Here is an 18,067-nt window from a genome sequence, read left to right on the forward strand (position 1 = left end):
ATTGCTTTTTCTTTGTGGGTTTTCTTTCCACCCCTTGACCTTTGGCACTGGCATAGTCATTGGAAGTCCAAGACAAAGTAATGTAAATATAGTCCCAGTGTTCTGGCCAGAGGGCCCCCAAAGCAGAGCATCCCAGAGCACGGACAGCACCAGAGAGATGATGAATAGAAGAGTCAGCAAAAATAAGTCTACAGCATTGTTTTGCGAACCCCTGGACATTCACACCAGAGCTGTGCCCATGTCTCTGCTAATACATGAGGCACTTTAAAGACTGCACCAGAAGTCAGGCCACTGCTCACTCATGTATTATTAGTGAAAGGGTAGATCTGTTGATCTGTCCCTCTGCCCCACAGCAGAATCTAGAAATAGATCCATAGGAGCGTGGTCAGTTGATATTTGACAGGTACAGAGGGGCTTCAGGGGAGCAATTATGATATTAGAAAAATTGGGCAGCTACATGCAGAAGAATAATAAAAAGGAATCTTGATTTAAACATCAAACTTGTCCAAACACCAGCTCAAAATAGATCATAAATGTAATACTATACAATTTTTCAATCTTTGTGGAGTCACGGATTGACTCTTGTTCCCCAGTGTGTGAGACCAAGGGATGTGGTCTATTAGTAGGAACTCAGTATTACTGAATGAATGTATTTCTTCCCCTGAAGATGGCAGTGAACTTCAGAGTGGGTCTATAAAATACACTGCAGCGTTAATATCATAGGAATAAGTTATTTAACTGCCAGTTTTTTTTTGTAAAAAGTAGCTTTATTATTTTATATGTCCAAATTATATAATAAAATAATTGATTATTTTGATTCAGTTGCTTTTTGTAATCTCATATTGATGTGTCTGTTATTCTCATTTTAATTTTTTCTTGTTTTTAACAACTGGCATGTTGTGTTTTTAAAAAGAAGAATATTCATTTTTTGAGGTGCATGTTACTTTCCTTTTGGCCAACTGTGATTAAGATAGCTTTATTTGCATTTTAATAGTCTGTAATGTTTGTTTATGTATCATGCTAAATAGATGGTCTCAAGAATCACTTGAAGCACTATAGAACACAGATGTCAAAAGCCTGTTCTTGCTGGGCCTCATGGTGCATGCTTGTAATCCCAGTGGCTCAGGAGGCTGAGGCAGGATAATCTTGAGTATCAAGCCAGTCTCAGCAACTTAGTGAAGCCCTAAGCAACTTAGCAAGACCCTGTCATGAAATTAAAAATAAAAAGGTCCGGGAATATTAAGTGTCCCTGGGTTCAATCCCCAGTACCAAACAAACAAACCAACAAATAAAACTACCCTTGTCTCAGAGTAAGTAAATAAAAAATGTGGAAAGTTAATGAAAGACAGTAAATTAGCTTTCCCTTAAAATTAGTAAGTGTAGAAGTTCATTTCTCTCATTCTTTAAAAATAAAATTGAATTCCCTTTTCCCACATCATCCATTTGGTTACTGATGTTTTAACTCTGTAGTGCCTGTAATGTGAAAAGGGGCATGAGCTGTTCAGTCCTAGCGGCATGTTTTGGTGTGTGCCCATGGGTGTTTCATCTGAGAACTTCTGTGCCTGGCCTCATGATGACAGGAACTCTCATTTGGAACAATGAAATTAAGAGTCCTTTTCTTTCACTTATAGAAATTACATGCACATATCAGTGTAGCGTTTCTCCACCTGTGAAGCACAGTAGGCACTTACTGTGGAACCTTCCCAGTGAGGTGCTCTGGGCTGGAGTCCTGACTGTCACAAAATTGTATGTCTTTAAGCAGATTATTTTTCCCTTTCCCACTGCTGCTTTTGTAAAACGAAGCTAATAATAATCCTCATAGAGTCGTGAGAACTTACTAGGACAGACATGTAAACTGCCTGTAACAGTAGCTGGCACATTGTAAAGATTAGCACTTGTTAGTTCCTAATTGGTGCTAGCTGTAATTTTTCCTCTTTTCAAATGCCTTTAACAAGTTATAAAGCTTTCCTGAGCTTTACTGTGTACTTGTAAAGCTTTAAGGAGGTATGGTTGACATACAATTAAGCACATATGTTTTAACATACAATTTGGTACTAAATGTTTTGATATATACACATGATACTATGTCTTTTGACATGTATACATCCATGAAATCATAGCCACAGTTAAAATAAAGAACATATCTACTCCACCCACTCGCTGAAATTTTGTTATGAAACCACCGAACAACTTCTTGTCACAATACATTAGTTTTCATTTTCTAGAATTTTGTGTGATTATCATACATTGTGTAATCTTTTATTTGCCTGACTTCTTTCTCTTGAAATACTAATTTCTTCCCATTGCTTAATGGTATTGCATCTTACGAGTATGCCACAGTCTGTCTCCTCACACATGGATAGGCATCTAGCTTATTTTCAGTTTTGGCTGTTATGAATAGAGCTGCTGGGAACAGGATATGTACAAGCCTTCATATGGATGTATGCTTTCAGTTACTCTTAAAATCTATTATCAATTTTTAAGTGTACAATTCATTGTTATTCTTGTGTTGCACAGAACAATCTCTTGAATTCATTCCTCCTGTCTAATGGAAACTTGGACTCTTCTCACCAAGATGGCCCCCACCCTCCACCCCTGGCAGCCATCAATCTGCTCTCTGCTCAGTGAGTCCAACTCTTTCAGATTTCACATAGAAGTGGGCTCATGAGGCCCTTGTGTTTCTAGGCCTGTCTTATTTCCCTTAACATAAATGTCCTCCAAACTCATCCAGGCCATAAACATGGGAGTGCGGACTCTCTTCCACAGGCTGATTTCATTTTCTTTGAGTATGTACTTAGAAGCGCAATTGCTGGAATATGTAGCTTCATTTTTAACTTTTCGAGAATTTTCCATGCTATTTCCCATAGTTTTTGAAAGAATAGACACTGAATCCAAAATAACCATGTTATTAAGTAATTTTTTAAGGAGAAAAATCTAAAATAGAATGAGGAAAGAAAACACCATGGATATGTCTTCAAAGATTTGGAAAAGAATACAAAAGGATTTCTAGAAATAGTCAAAATGTAACAATGATAAAAATGAAACAAGTATTTCTAGAAATGATAAAAATGTAAACGTCACCATGGACAAATTAAAACCTCCCATGGTGTAAATATTACAGTTGAAGAGATATTTGAGAGCAAACCAGAACTCAGGGTTGAAGAAATCATCCAGAACAATCCATCTCAACACATGAACAGTTAAGAGTTGTGAATGTTTGTGTGGGGAGGTCTAATATACATCTTAATGGAACTTGAAGAGGAAACCATAGAGAGTTAAGAAAGAGCCAAGGTTGGAACAGATGGTTGCTGAGAAAATGAGAACCTCCCTGAATTGCTGAAAGACACCCATGTTCAGACCTCTGAAGTTCATCGGAGTCTTAGTTTAAATTCTTTAAAATCCCCAACATAACAAGAAACATCATAGTGACACTGTAGGATGTCATGTGACAAGAAAAAGTTTTTAAAACACCCTGAAACAGGTTTGCAAAAAGAAGAAAGAAAAAACTCATCCACGCAGGGACTTTTTGATTGAACAATGGAGAGTCAACTGGACATGTCGTCAGTGCAGAGTGTTGAGATGCCACTTCCTGCCTACCAGATTGACAAAAATAACACCATCTGACAGTAGCAAGGAGCACACAGAGAATGAGGATTAGTAGAAATTCTCATTTCTGCGGGTGGGAATGACCATTGTTCAGCCAGTTAAGAAAAAACTGGGTGATGCCCAGTAAAGTGGAAGTAAGCCCTCCCTATGACTCATCTTTTCTATTCTTGGGGAAATGTATGCAAACAGGCACCAGGACCTCATATACAGGAATGGTCACAGCAGTATTGCTTAAAACAACACTGAGTATAAAAATAACAAAAATTTTCATCAATAATATGCAGAAAAATAAACTGTAGCGTCAGAATACGATGGAAATCGACCATCGTGAAAAATGAACCATTCACAGCATCAACATTCATGAATCTCAACAACATAACTTGAGCTACAGACATGTCATAAGAATACACAAAGTATGATTGCATGAACAGAAACTCCAAATACAGGCAAAGTTAGCCATGAACACATCATTAACTTTGTAGGTGTGTGTAGTAAAAGTATTAAAAAATGGATACATACAAAACTTAGATTATTATTTACATTTTAGGAAAAAGAGATAATTTGGGAAAGGAAAGAAATAAGAAAAGGGCTTTAACTATATTTTATACATAACATTTATGCTTATAAAAATAACTCAAAAAATTAGACAATAAGATAACAAATAACCCAATCAACAAATGGGCCAAGGACCTGAACAGACACTTCTCAGAGGAGGATATACAATCAATCAACAAGTACATGAAAAAATGCTCACCATCTCTAGCAGTCAGAGAAATGCAAATCAAAACCACCCTAAGATACCATCTCACTCCAGTAAGATTGGCAGCCATTATGAAGTCAAACAACAACAAGTGCTGGCGAGGATGTGGGGAAAAGGGTACACTTGTTCATTGTTGGTGGGACTGCAAATTGGTGCAGCCAATTTGGAAAGCAGTATGGAGATTTCTTGGAAATATGGGAATGAAACCACCATTTGACCCAGCTATTCCCCTTCTCGGTCTATTCCCTAAAGACCTAAAAAGAGCATGCTACAGGGACACTGCTACATTGATGTTCATAGCAGCACAATTCACAATAGCAAGACTGTGGAACCATCCTAGATGCCCTTCAATAGACAAATGGATAAAAAAATGTGACATTTATACCCAATGGAGTATTACTATGCATTAAAAAAATGACAAAATCATAGAATTTGGAGGGAAATGGATGGAATTAGAGCAGATTATGCTAAGTGAAGTTAGCCAAGCCCTAAAAAACAAATGCCAAATGTCTTCTTTGATATAAGGAGAGTAACTAAGAACAGAGTAGGTACGAAGCGCATGAGAAGAAGATTAACATTAAACAGGGGTGAGAGGTGAGAGGGAAAGGGAGAGAGAAGGGAAATTGCATGGAAATGGAAGGAGACCCTCAGGGTTATACAAAATTTCATACAAGAGGAAGTGAGTGGAAAGGGAAAAATAATACAAGGGGGAGAAATGAATTACAGTAGAGGGGGTAGAGGGAGAAGATGTGAGGGGAGGGGAGGGGAGGAGGGATAGTAGAGGATAGGAAAGGCAGCAGAATACAACAGACACTAGTATGGCAATATGTATATCAATGGAAGTGTAACTGATGTGATTCTGTAATCTGTATAAAATGGGAGTTCATAACCCACTTGAATCAAAGTGTGAAATATGATATATCAAGAACTATGTAATGTTTTGAACAACCAACAATAAAAAAACAAACAAAAACAAAACAAAACAAAACAAAACAAAAACATTTATGCTAAGAAAATGAAATTCAAAGCAAATGTAAGGTTACCATTATTAAATATGGGTGACAACCTTACAAGATTTTTATATTCTTAATTATAATTTTTTCCATGTGTGAAATGCTCTTTAATTTGAGGAATAAAGCAGACTAGTAGCCACAATACATTAAGAATTCCCAAAAACACTAATATGAAGAAAACAAACCAACCAGTTTCCAAATGAACAAAAGACCTGAACCAGATGCTACACTAAAGAAAATATACAGATGGCAATCTGAAATCTCGAAGTCAGTAGTTATTACATAAATGAAAATTAGAATTACAGTGAGATACCCACACATAGGAATGTCAAATCTGTGGAGACCATTCAAGTATTGGCAAAGATGTGGATCACCTGAAATTCCTGTACCTCAATTGTGGAAATGTACAATGGTACAATCTTTTTGGATGCATTTTGATAGCTTATTAAAATTCAAACATGTATCTTATCCAAACACATCAACCATAGAGTCCAGCCATTTCACAATAGGGAATTCACTCAAAACAAATGAAAACACACATTCATATAAAAACTTTTACACAAATGGCCTTAGTAGCTCTATTTGTTATTGCTCCAAATTGGAAACAACCCAGATATCCATCAATAGATAAATGGACAAGCTCTAAAATATCCATATAATAGAAGGTTAACAACAATCAAAGGAGTGAATTATAGACTATAATTATAATTGATTTTTAAATTTTTGTTTATAATTGACTCATCATAATTGCACATGTTTGGGGGTACACTGTGATGTCTCAAGGTACATATACAGTGTAATGATCAAAACTTGGGTAATTAGCAAATTCATCACTTTGAACCTTTATTATTTCTTTGTGGTGGGAACATTCAAGATCCTGTTTTATAGCTATCTTGAAATATATAATACATTATTAATAGCTACAATAGAATACCAGAACTTATTTTTCTTAGCTCACTACACCTGCTGTACCTGTTGACCAGGTCTCCTTATTACTCCTTACCTCTCATCCCTCACCCTCCCCAGCCTCTGGTAACCACTATTCTATTCTCTCTTTCTTCTAGATGATTTTTGTTTGCAGTCTTTCTGTGCCTAGCTTATTTCACTTAACATAATGTTCTCCAGTTTCATTCATGTGGCCATATAAAGCAAATTTTTGAGCTAGACATGGTGGTGCACAGCTGTAATACCATCAGCTCAGGAGGCTGAGGCAGGAAGATTGCAAGTTCAAAGCCAGCCTCAGCAACTTAGCAAGGCTCTAAACAACTTGGTGGAACCCTGTCTCAAAACAAAACCAAACAAAATAAAAATAGGGCCTTGGATGTGGCTTAGTGGTTAAGCACCCCTGGGTTCAATCCCCGGTGCAAGAAAAAAATAATAATAGTCCATGGTGTATCTGTACCACATTTTCTTTATCCACTGATTCAATGATGAACACTTAGACCAATTCTCTGCTTTGGTCATTATGAATAGTGCTGTGATAAACATGGGCATGTACATACGTATCTCTTTGACCTACTGATTTCACTTCTTTTGAATACATATCCAGAAATGGAATTGCTAAATCATATGGTAGTCCTATTTGGAATTTTTTAAAATATTTATTTTTTAGTTGTAGTTGGACGCAATACTACCTTTATTTTATTTATTTATTTATTTATATGTGGTGCTGAGGATTGAACCCAGGGCCTCGCATGTAATAGTTGAAAGCTCTACCACTGAGCCACAATCCCAGTCCCTATTTGGAATTTTTTTTACAACTTCCATTCTGTTCTCCATAATAACTGTACTAATTTCCATTCCCAACAAAAAGATCTTTAAAAAATAATTGAGTAAAAGAAAAAAAAATGATTAGACCAAAAAAGTATGCACTGTATGGTTTAATTTGTTTTAGGAAATGTGAATAAATATATAGCAACAAAAATTAAATCAACAATGGCCAGGAGATACAGAGAAGCATGAGAATTTGGGTATGACCTAGAAGTTCATAATTTTAATGGTGGCGATGGCTTTAGGAGTGCCTCTATGTCAAAATTTATTAAATCGTACTTTTGAAAATATGCATTATTGTGTAACAATTATATCTCAATAAAGCTGCTAAAAATAAAGTGAATGGAAAAGAAGTCACAAAGTAGATGACGTCACAAGCCTTAAACTGACAAAAGTGGGCTAAATGTTCCAAAATGCCAGGGATGCACCTGGGGGTGTAGAAGACGTCCAAAAAGGGCTCTAGATTAGTGTTAGACCAAGCGCAGGTCCCCTTCCCCACTTCCTGACAGATACTGACCCTTCCCCTCCCTGCCCAGTCCTTTCTGTGGCCCCTGAACACCCCTCCCCATCACTGCATAGGAACAGCAGAGCTCAGCCCGGGGCAGTGACTGCCATGCATGTTCATCACTGGGGGAGGACATCTCAGGTCCTACCTGTGCACTCCTGCAAAAAAAAAACAGCCTGCCCCTCTCTCAGCATAGCCTCAAGTGGCACAGAACCTCCTTCTTGTTAAGAACAGTTGTAAAAAGCTCAGCTATTTGTTTGCTCTGTTGTGAACACAGATCTCGTACACATTTAAGGAAATCCTCCAATAGGATGGAGGGAGGGAAGAAAGGTTTTAAAAATTCAGTGGAATAAAATATTGAGTGGTGACACAGTAGGGTGGATTAAGTGTTTGGAGCAATGAGTGACAATTAGCTCCTGTGGGGTCCCAAAGATGTGCAAGCTGGTTGCTAACAAGACCAAAGGTGGTGCTGTGGCACCTAGAGGTGGCAGAGGCCCTTCTGAGCCAACAGGGACAGTGACAGGAATTCTGGAAGTCTACTGATTGGTCTGTGCTCACTTTGTCACATTCCTTGGGGACTCCCCATCCCACCCATTTCTTGGGTAGGAGCTGCCTGCAATTTCCCACCATGACAAATGGAATCTTGCAATGGAGCTCCATGGCCTCTCCTATCCCTCGTATTCTATGACAATGTGACTTTGATATTTCTTAATATATTCAAGAGGTGGACTCTATGCTCCCTTACCTTGCACCCGGCTAGTGGCTCAGGTAGGACTTCTGAGGCTAGTCACAAGGGCCCGTGGCATCTGCCTGGCTCTGCAGGTACTAGCTGATTTCCTTGAGGCCATCATGTTGCAGAGAAGCCCAGGCAAGTCCACGTGTACAGTATAAGATGGACAAGGCAATGGGGACCTGAGGGGACTTTGGGGGCAGTGTGTGTGTGTGTGTGTGTGTGTGTGTGTGTGTGTGTGAGTGTGCACAGCAATTTGCATCCTCTCCCGGGAAAGTCCTCTGGGAAGGGACCATTTTACCATTCACACATAGGTGCTCTGTGGACCAGCAAAGGTAGCCATTTGCCCTGCAAGGAGAGCTCCCTGCAAGGTAGAATCCCCCACCACGATGAGGCACAGACCATATGAGAGGGCCCCTCAGTGGGACCCAGGCCAGACCTACAACACATGCTACACATGCAACAGCATTTCTCCCACGGAGGAAGCCTCAGATACTTGACACCTGGCAGAACTTCCCATCAGGTAATGGGGCATTTTGCTCCCGTAGGGCCAGTCCTCAGACTTGACTTCACTCATATCCTTCTCCAAGGCTCCTCTCCAGTTTCCTCTCCCAGCAGAGCCCTTCTCTGGGTAATGGCAGCCTAAGAATCCTTGTTACCCTTTGCACTCATCTCCCACTCAAGGACACTGGGGGGCAGTCATTCAACACCGCACACAGAGCTCTGGCTCCCGCTGAACCCATGAGGGCTTCCTTACTTGATGGGTCCAGAGCACCAGCTCATGATGCAGAGTGTGACTCAGACATGACCAGTAGGCTGTGCGTGCAGCTTGCACAGGGGCTTGGCTCTGCACAGCCACTACCCCTCAGCACAACCAGCTGCACACTTGACCAGACAGGAGGAGAGAACGGGGGTTGCAGACTCACCCATCAGAGCCCTTGCTCAGGCTTGGAGCTGCAAGAGAGAACAGAGTCAGAGGCAGGTGGTGTTAAGTGGACTTTAATGCAAGTTGTCATTTTTTCTCTCTCAGCAAAGGAAGTGTCTGGTTTCTATGTCAGGGGAGGATGGGTCATTACATAACAAGAAAGAGGGGCCTGCCCCCTCTGGGCTTCTTTGTCTTTTGTCATTCCCCTCTGCAGCAGGCTCCCCAGGGCCTTTTAACTACCTGGAAACAATACCCCAGGCAGGATTGCCAATACCTTGAGACCCAAACACTAATAAACAGAGACGATTTGCTTACAAAATGACAAGTTAGAAAAAAGGGAGGCCAGCAAATAAATGAGCTAAAGTTCAAAGGCAGCAGAGTGACATGGATGTGAGGTGACTCAGACATGCCAGCCTCACAGCCAGGACTCTCTGAGAGGGGGCAGGGACTGTCAGCAGGAAAGGCCAGCCAGCCATCACAGTCCACTTGGCCAAGAGAGGGCACTGCCTAGAAATGTGGGAGGCTGCAATCCATCTCCCACTTCAGGCCACCTGCAGTTCTAGAACACCAGACCTCAACAGGGCGACTCCGTGACAGTCATTTTTCAGCACCCGGCTTGGGTCCCCGCTTCAGAAGGCAAAACCTGTTTCATGCACAGGAAACTGCCCATGGTTGACATAGGTATCTTCATCGTGTAACAAAAATGTTTTCTGATCCTTGCCCAAGTGAAAGCACAGAAAGGACTGTGTGTGCAGGTGTGTGATGCATGAGTGTGCTAATGTGTGTGGTATGTGTGCATGTGTGGTAAGTGTGATAGTGTGGGGGTTTGTACAAGTAGGTACGATGTGTGTGCATGTGTGTGTGATTAAGTCAGTGTGTGGGATTACGTGTATGCATGTGGGATTGTGTGTATTTGTATGTATGTGGGGATGGATTGCGTACATGTGGTGTGTGTGTATGTGTGTGTGTGTGTGTGTGTACATGCGTGCATGTGTGCAAGTCTGCACGTGGAGACACACAATCTTGTGCAAGGCTCACAAAGCATAGCTCTGAGTTTCAGCCAGGCTTCAGTCCTGTGTGTCATTGAAAAGGAGGTGCTGGACATCATGTTACCTTCATGATCAAACATCAGCCTTTTAAGAGATCAATTTTGGTTATTCCATCTGTAGGCACACACTTTGCCTTCGGTGGCACCTTCTCAGACCCAAGGATCTGCTCATAATCCCCTGGCTGTTCCACATGGCCTCCTGCCCACAAGGTCCAAGATCCAAGGTCCAATTTTTTTTTAATTTTGAGGTAGCTGTAGACTCCCAGAAAGCTTGTAAAAATGGGGTTGAGATTTCCCACACAGCACTTTTTAGCTACAGTTTCACTTTCTGTAGTTCCCTGGCAGGGCTGGGGGGTCAGTTACCTGGGGTCAACCAGGTGTTTTCTGAAAAATTCCAAAAATAAGAAATTCTTTAAGTATTAAATAACTTTTATGATAGCATGTCATTATAAATGTTATTTTCATCATTATTTATCATAAAGCCCATTATGCCCTTGACTCTGGAAGAGAATTGGGCAGGTATCTTGGAGCTTATCCCCTGGTTTGCATTCATCTAATATTTTTCCTAACTGCATTAGACTGTGGGACAGACAGGATATATTTGACTGATTTTTTTTTTTTTTGCCTTTTGCTCCAGGCATGGCCTTGCTGCTGATTCTGCTTTTATTGACCATCATGGATTATTTTATGTTAATTTTGATTTTTTAATAATATTGTATTCAAACACTATGGATGTCAACGACTGAGATTTCTGGCCCCCATTCCCCTGGCTCCTATAGTTTCTTGCTCTCACCCAAATCCTGGGACTGCACATGGAGTCTGTCTGTATTCAAGGGGCTCCACCTGTTGAGCTACAGACACTGGAGGAGTTGACAGTCCCTTCCTCTCATCACATTGGGGGACTTTGCAGTGGGTTTCTCTCCTACTTCCCTCTTTTGATTCTCTCCCACTTCCCCCTTCCTTCAAATGCAAAACCTCTGGCAGTGAGTACAAATGAGGCCTGTCCAGGTGCAGAGCAAACTAGCCCTGAGGCTGCAGCTCAGGCTGCGGGATCCCCAGGATGAAAGCCCAGTGATTCCTCAGCAGGCCACAGACACACTGGTGAAAGGAAGAGGGCTCAGACCAGGAGCTGTGCAGACGGCTGGGACCTGCTGTTCTTCCATGTTTCTGCAAAAATGTTCTGTTTTAAGTCCTTCTCCCCCAGGGTCCCACCATGATGGCAACAATAAAAGAGGAATTAAAATCTGGAAGGCAAGGGTTGGGGAAGTGGCTCAAGCAGTAGCGCGCTTGTCTTGCATGCATGCTGCCCGGGTTCGATTCTCAGCACCACATACTAACGAAGATGTTGTGTCTGCTGATAACTAAAAAAATAAGTAAATAAATATTAAAAAAAATATATGAAAGCCAAGTGTGCCTGACTGTCAAGGGGGCCCCAAGTGGGAAAGGGGTGGTATGTGGTCACAGTGCCCATAGCCCTCCTGGAGGCTGCCTTCCGAGTGGGGAACTGGAGAAAGGGATCGCACAGCCACATGCCTGCCTGGGGGAAAGTGCAGGGGTGATTTCCAGAGATTTCCAGAAGATGCAAGAAGCTGGTGACCTGCAGACCACAAGACGCAACTCTCCAGCCTGCTGTACCCCAGAACCCAGACAGCCTCTGCTCAGAGTCTCTCCTTCTCCAGCTCCTCCCTCAGCAGCCCCTGTAGCTGGATCTTCATATGTATGTCCCTACTAGCTTATTGGCACATTGTTCTGTGTCTACTTTTTACTTTGAAAAATGTCACTCATCAAAGTTGAAATAACACCATGAGCCCCTGAGTTCCCTTCAAAGGATCCCAGATTTGTTAGTGTTCTGCACATTCTCTCTTTCTCTCCCCTTTTTTTTCCTTCTATTCTCTCTCTATCTGTTTCTTTCTTTTTCTCTCTGTCTCTATTCTGTCTCTCCCCATCTCTTTTCTCTCCTCTTTCTCTCTTCTTTATCTGTTTGTTTCTGTTTTCTGTCTTCCCCCCTCATCTCTGTCTCTCTCTGAGTCTCTCTTTTTCCATGTCTCCCTGTCTCTCTGTCTCTCTTTCTTGCTCCTTCCCCCTCCCTCCTTCCCTTCCTCCCTCAAATTCAACAATATCCCTACATTCACAGAAACAGGAGGTAGGATTTGAACTCTTCTCTCTTGGAATCCCGTGTTCTCTCATTTTCCCACATGCCTTTCTGCGTTATTTGAGCCAGTGAGCTACTGTAAGTGTTGGATAAGTGATAGAACACTCTTTAGTTGGTTCAACCTTTCTGGAAAGAGAAGACAGTTGTCCAAGAGCCCATGCCACCTCAGGTAGACCGTATCAAGGAGGAGATGCCCACACCATTGTCCATGCCTCAGACAGTCCTAGGCCTCCTGCTCCCAGAGGTGTCCTGGGCCAAGGGTCACTCCCCAGGGAGCTGAGTGAAGTGGAGAGTCCCAGGGTCAGCCCAGACCTACTGGACCAGAAGCAGCACTGTAGCAAGACCCCCAGGGAATGCATGAGAAATCTGCATCTGAAAGTCTGCATGTGCAGAACTGAAGCCATGGGTGAGACATTCCCCCCGCCAGGGATGGTACTGGTGGGGTTGGGGTGCTGAAGTGGTGAGAACCTACCCCACTCATGGCACCCCAGGAAACATCTGGAATCCTTGGCCCAGCTGCTCAGCCAGCTCTGGTAACGGGCATGGGCTGTCACCACAGCCATGGTCAGGCACCATGGCCAGCACACACTACTTGACCAGACACCTGGACAAGCCTGACCAGCTGGCAGTGCATGGAGAACTGGGGACAGGGTAAGAAGTCAAAATAAGCCCAGACCTGCGACCCTCAGGATCCAGCTGCCAAATGGGCATATACACTGTGGACTATCATGGCGCCATCTCTGTGGAGGAGGACTGGCAGGCGGATTAGGAGGGATTTACATATTTTGCTTATTTCCACTTTCAACCAATTGGCAAGGAGCTTCTGCTTGTGATTTTTGTTAAATTTAAGTGGAGATTTTACACTGAAATTTTGTTTCCCTAAAAAAGTAAAAGAAGAGCAAATAGAAGATCAAGATGACAAGATTAGCATGTATTTTCTTCTTTTTGAAAACAAGGCTCATCCCCGGGGGGAGTGTTAGGCTTTAGAAATGGCATCTGGGTGGCTGGGCTCTAGAGAGCCATTGCTACAAAGACTCAGCTTCCAAGGGCTTCCAAGGGCTAGCGGGGCAGGGGCTAGTCCCAACCAAGCCCTGAGGGACTCCTGACATTTTCTATGGGTTTGTTTCTCTGCAAACAGCTTCCTCTTCTGACTCACAGCTTCTCTGCTCCCTAACTTGCCTAAACTCCCATTCACCATCCAACACTCTGTGGGGGTCCCTCCATTCAAACACCCACCAGCACCAACTGACTGTCCCTGCTCTTACTTCTATTGCAAATTCCTGTGGAGAGGATCTGAGGGTCCCTGCTTGAGTCAGCATTCATCCCTGGTACAACTCTAGGTTGGCCAGGGGCAGGTCATAGGTAAGAGGAGGGACATAAAGATGGGCAAAAGTAAGGGGTACCTCTGCTTCTGGTTTGGATGGACGCCAAAGCACATTCTCCTTCTCACAAGCACCTTTGGAACCAGCTTTCTGGCCGTCAGGATCTTGCATTATAAAATTAATCACAAATAGATGATGCAATATGAGGAGCCTGCAAATGAGTTTCTAGCACTTTAGCTCAGTGTCTAGAACATTCTAGAAGTAGATGTTCAATTTTTAAAATAAATAAATAAATAAATAAATAAATTTGAGAAATTGGAGAAATCCCAATATTGCTGTTTCAGATCGCCCCCAAGCGTCTCCATTCTCAAGGAACTCTTTTTGGTTCATCCTTATTAAGTACTCATCCAGGTATTATCACAGGTTATAGAATATTATTAAATATCTGACCTACCCACAGTGTGAACAATAATGAAGTTGGAGTTTAAATCAACCAGGGTCCTCTGGCTGGGAATGAAATTATAATGGCTATATGTATAATGATATTAGATTTTTGAACTGTTCTGAACACTTTACATGTTTTTCTCATCTTCTTATTACAATTACCCTAAGAGAGTTTTTATCTTCTAGGACAGATGAGACCCCTGAGACACAAGTTAAGTAACATGGCTGCTATTGTCTGGGTCCCCAAAGACCCATGTGTTAGAGACTTGGTCCCCAGAATGGCACTACTAGGATATGGTGGAACATCTAAGGGGCAGAGCCTAGTGGGAGGTTTTGGGTCTTGGTGGCGGGTCCTGCCCTTGAAGGGGACTGTGGGACCCTGGTCTCTTCTTCTTCCTCTCTTGCACTTAGTTATGAGATAATACGCCTCCTCCACGATGTGGTGCCACAGGCTCAAAGCAATAGTATTGTCTGTCATGGGGTGAAACCCCCAAAATGGTGAGCCAAAATAGAACTTTCTCCTTTTAAATTGACTTTTCTCAGGTATTTTTTACAGTAATGGAAAACTGACAGCACAGTGCCCAGGGTCACTCAGCAAGTGGGTGGTAGATCTTGAAGCCCACACTGCATGGCCCAGAGTTTGGCTTCAAACTATACCACGGGCTCCCCCTTCAGACTGGGTTTTCACTTTCTACACCATGAAGATCTCATACGGATAAGAGAGGTTTAAGAAGAAAGAAACCAAATTGGTTTCCTTTATTTTAAAGTTCAAATCTAATTCATCAAAGGAAGGAAATGATTTGCAGGTTTTCTTTTTCTTTTCTTTCTTTCTTTCTTTTTTTTAAGCCCAGTGCCATATTTAAATTTTAGTTCAGGCTATCTAAAAACTTCACAAAAATCGCTCATGCGTGATCAGTCACTTCTAACTGTCTAATTGTGTGGAATGATTAGACACGTAGCCAAAGAACATCAGCAAGTTGTCACAAATCAAACCCACAGGTTCCAAAATCTTGTGCGTTTCTATACTTGAGTCATCAGAAAAGCAGAGGATGATGGCAGATTTCTCTCAGGGCCTGAGGTCTGCCTTGCAGCACAAGTTGGATTTTGTTGTGTGTCTTTTTTTCCCCACGTCAATAGAAGAGGCAAGTGTGAGTCACCCCAGTCGTACTCCTGGTCTTTACTGGGTAAAAGGTTATCTAAAGGAGTTTCTGATGCAAGTGCAAATATCAAAGATTTCTTCTGAGTTATTAAGCTTCATGTTAGTAACGGGTAGCTGCTCTTGGCTTCTTACTCTTTCCTAGGTATCAGGGCTCCAGGTTCATGAACATCTAAGTCATTACCCTGGCACCCCTTCCTGGACTCATGTGTAAGCCATTTATTCAACCTCTTCAAGCCTCAGATTTCTCATGTGTGTTCATTACTGTAACAAAACACCTGAGATAATTTGCTTATAGAGAGAAAAGATTTATTCTGTCTCACAATTTTGGAGGTTCCAGTCCATGATCAATTGGACCTGTGGCTTTGGGCCCATCACAGCCAAAGTATGTGGCAGAGCAAAATCATTCACTTTTTTATGTTCAGAAAGCATGGAGATAAAGAGGAAGGGGCACAAAATTCAACTGGAGGGTATTTCCCCAATGACCTAAAAACCTCCAACTAGACCACAGCTCTTAAATGTTTTATCACTTCCCACTGGCACGACCCTAGGGAACAGGTTGTTAACATGACGGGACATTCTAGATCCAAACTAGGCACCACTTTTACATTGGGGACAGTAATAATTACAACTACTTCAGAATGTCAAGGGCACTCATCCAGTTTTTCAGTCAAGTTCTCACTGGCGTGACCATGGGACAATGACTTGGTTGGTTAGAGAGAGTCTGGCTGTGCTTAATGATGCACAGAAGTAAGTTCACCCAGTAGAACTAATGCCAGTATTGGGATAAGATCAGGACAGGTATTGGGGTTCAAAGCTAAGAAGGAACCATCTACAAACTAGAGTAGACTGAAAGTGGAATGAATTCTCACCAGAGTTGTGGGCTACATCTTCCAGGAAGTATTAAGGTCAAAGCCAGATGAGCACACACTCGTAGGAGGATATAGAAAGGAAGTTCTTAGATTAGATACAGGATTCAACTGAACAAATTTCTTTGAATGGTACTTACAGAGATATAATCCTCTTTCCCCAAGATGATCTCCTCATAAAACCTATCAAAATCCATGGTCATCTTATTTATGTAAATACTGACATACTCTACTGCCTGTGCCTCTGACCGTCAACTCCACCAAGGCAGGACTTTCTCCCAGGTGTACCTTCAGCATCTAGCCCAAGGTGAGCCCTGAGTAAATATTTGACAGACAAAGGAGTCAGTGACTGAAGGGTTCCTGAGACTCCTTTCCCTACAAAGTCAATGAGACATCAGGCTACCTTTGAAGATGCTTCTTTTAAAAACACAAAGAAGTTCTTTTGATATAATTGGGCAAGACAAAGAATACAAGGAAAAGAAGATACAAATTACATGATCTTGTGTATAGAAGCCCCTAAGTGATCCACAAAATAATCTATTAGAACTATTAAGCTGAAGCTCTGATACTAAAGGGAATTCTTCAGGTTGAAACTAAAGGATGCTAAATAGCAACAGAAGAAAAGAGTAAAGTCACTGGGGAAGGTAAGTAGATAATAAGTTCAGCATTATGTAAGACTGTAAGAGGATGTGTAAATCACTTTTAACTCTAGTATAAAAATCAAAAGACAAAAGTAGTAAGACTAGCTATAGCTACCAAACTTAGTGGATAAACAATATGGAAGACATGATTTTTAATGACAATAGTATAATTGGAAGGTAGAAAAGAACACTTTGCTTTTGGTATGTGGTTGAAGTTAAGTTGTGAATAGCTTAACATAAACCCCTATAGTGACAAGATGAGCTTCATGGTCACCTATAGTAGATACTCAAAAGAGAAAAGAGTCAAACACATCACCATAAAAAAATTATCAAAAATAAAGACAGCAAGGGAAGAGGAGAGATGGAAAACAACAAAATGGTAGCAATAAATCCTTGTCTATAATTTATGTAAAATTAATTCAACTGCCAAGTCAAATGACATAGAAAAGATGAGTGTATTAAAAACAAAACATGAGATCCAACTATGTGCTGTCTAAAAGAAACTAACTTCAGACTTGAGGACCCATACATGAAAATGACTGAAAATGAAGGGATGGAAAAAGATATTCCATGCAAAGGAAACCAAAAGAGAATAGAATGGCTGTACTTATGTCAGACAAGATAGACTTTACGTCAAAAACTGTCAAAGAGGCAAATAAAATTATTAGACAATAAAAGGGTCAATCCAACAGGAAAATATAATACATACCTACATACACACCATCAGAGCACTTTAAATACTTGAAGCAAACATTAATCAATCTAAGGAAACAGGCAGCAACGCAATATTAGTAGGAGTCTTCAATACCCCTCTTTCAAAAACAGAGAGAATACCCATGCAGAAAGTCAATAAGGAAACAGCAGACTTCAACCATATGACACACCAAATGGACCAAATAGGCATGTTCAGGACTTTCCACCCAGCAACAGCAGATGACACATTCTTGTTAAGTGTAAAAAGAACATTTTCCAAGACAGATCATGTGTTAAATGACCAAAACCAGCCCCCAAGATTTAAGAAAACTTATACCAATATCTTTTCAGATCAGAATAAACAGAAACACAAAAACCAGTAGAGAAGGAAAACAAAGAAATTCACAAGTAGATGTTAATTAAACAACACATT

General features: G+C 41.4%; 1 pseudogene; it reads right to left on the minus strand.

Annotated features, from left to right (window-relative positions):
• Nucleotides 1–13,072, minus strand: part of LOC144369693 (3',5'-cyclic-AMP phosphodiesterase 4D-like) — a 76,178-nt pseudogene extending 63,106 nt beyond the window's left edge.
• Between the last annotated feature and the right edge of the window lie 4,995 nt (nucleotides 13,073–18,067).

The sequence above is a fragment of the Ictidomys tridecemlineatus genome, chromosome 13 (assembly GCF_052094955.1).
Source record: "Ictidomys tridecemlineatus isolate mIctTri1 chromosome 13, mIctTri1.hap1, whole genome shotgun sequence".
NCBI lineage: Eukaryota > Metazoa > Chordata > Mammalia > Rodentia > Sciuridae > Ictidomys > Ictidomys tridecemlineatus.